The sequence below is a fragment of the Charadrius vociferus genome, unplaced genomic scaffold, assembly GCF_000708025.1.
Source record: "Charadrius vociferus isolate BGI_N301 unplaced genomic scaffold, ASM70802v2 scaffold1116, whole genome shotgun sequence".
NCBI lineage: Eukaryota > Metazoa > Chordata > Aves > Charadriiformes > Charadriidae > Charadrius > Charadrius vociferus.
Window position 1 is genome coordinate 50,515 of NW_009648801.1, and position 1,812 is coordinate 52,326.

A 1,812-nucleotide genomic window follows, 5' to 3' on the forward strand; every position below is an offset into this window, starting at 1 on the left:
CCGGCAGGATGATGGCAGCAACTGGAAGCAAAGCGTGGGGCTGCCATCCACCACAGAATCGTTGTGGCTGGAAGAGACAAGATCATCAAGTCCAACCATTATAACTCCACCAGGCCCACTTCTATACCATGTCGCTGAGCACCGTATCTACACAGCTTTCAAACCCTGCGGCGTGGGGTTTGGTGGCTGTGAGGAGGTGAGGGCCAAACCTCCCCCACTGTCGTCCCCCCTACCTCGAGGTTCTCTCCTCCCAACCGTTGCCATGTTCCCACTACTGCACACGCCAAAAAACTTCCTTGGTCAATGGGGACTTGAAGCACCAGGGCTGGTTTTGGACCGGGAGACTCCAAAACTTACAGAGGTCTGGAGAATCCACACAGCCCCTGAGCCACCCACCCTCGCGCTGGGCTCCAGCGGGTCACAGAAGCCCTCAAAGAAACAGGCAAACACCCGGTTCCTGCACACCCCCCATGCCACACATCTCCAGAGGCCAAGAAAAGCATCGTCTTCTTCAGAGAAGACAAGGCTCCTCATCCACTGCAGGAACGGCAGATCAGGACAGTCCCCCTCCAGCTCCCAGCGCAGAGACGCCGATGGTGGGTAAAACCACGAGATTTGCCTCCAGCTCCACGTCCTCGCTCCCAACACCCCATCTGCCCCCACTAAAATACTAAGACATTGAAGTGGTCACTAACTGATAGAGACCTTTGGACTCCTCTCGAGTCCGTCTTTGGCTCTTGGGGCCCCTCTGCACTCCAGCCAGAGGAGCCAGGCTTCGATGGAGACAGCACTGCTGCTCGCTCCGGGCCAAGGGCGCTCCGCTCCATCTCTACACCCGCAGCTCGGGAACGATGGAGCCGATGGTCAGAGGCAGAAGAGCCCAGGCGGCATCCACCCTTCACCCCTCATTTCTCAGGGGAATGAGCTTCATTAAACGCAGTTGTTGCGATGGCACAAGCCGCCCAGCACACTCCTTACCGGGCTGCACCCGGGTGCCCGGGGAAATTGTGACCTGCTCCGCAAACCTGTCATTAGCACAGTTCTTCGAGGACAACACACCTCAAACAACAACTGAGTCACCAGCCGAAACTCTTCCCAGCAACTGTCCCCAGACCGACCCCACTGTCGCTCGGTCGAGGTGATGAGCTCCCGCAGCTCCCGGCGCCGGGTCTGCCCTCCCAGAGGGCCCCGCACAGCTCTGGGTACCTCAGCCGCGTTTCGAGGGTGGAAGGGAGCCGCAGACACGCGGGCCCCCACCGTAGGTAAACGCCGGGAACTCCACTCCCAGACCTGCTCTACATTCCCAGTAGCCAACATTTTGGGTGCCATTAGCTCCATGCGAAGAGCTGTTACGCCCCAGGATGCCCACACCTGAGACTTTAGAACTTCACTACCTCAGTATTTTTAATACCAAATTTTTCTACCGGAGGTGTTGGGTTTTTTTTTTTTTTTTCTGCTGAACGCTCCCAGGTAACTCAATCTCACCACTTAAAACGCAGGAAACCATGCAAGCTTTCCAGTTTAACAAATGACATCCTGCATTACATGTTGGGCTAGAAAGGGTTTATTAGACTCGGTCGGAGGACCCAGCGGAGCAGAAACCACTTCCTTCACGAGGAAAATTAAAGCACGTAAATTGTTTTATTTTTCTCGTGACTCGGGGAGCGCAGCAGAAGGAAAAAGAACCCCCGAGAGGTTCCGAACTCCGGCCACAACCGGGGCAGCGCAGGGGCTCAGGTGGCTTTTAACTGCTGCAGGACGGGGAGCGGCAGCGCGGCCCCGGCGCGGGGTGACGCGGGGACACCCGGGGGA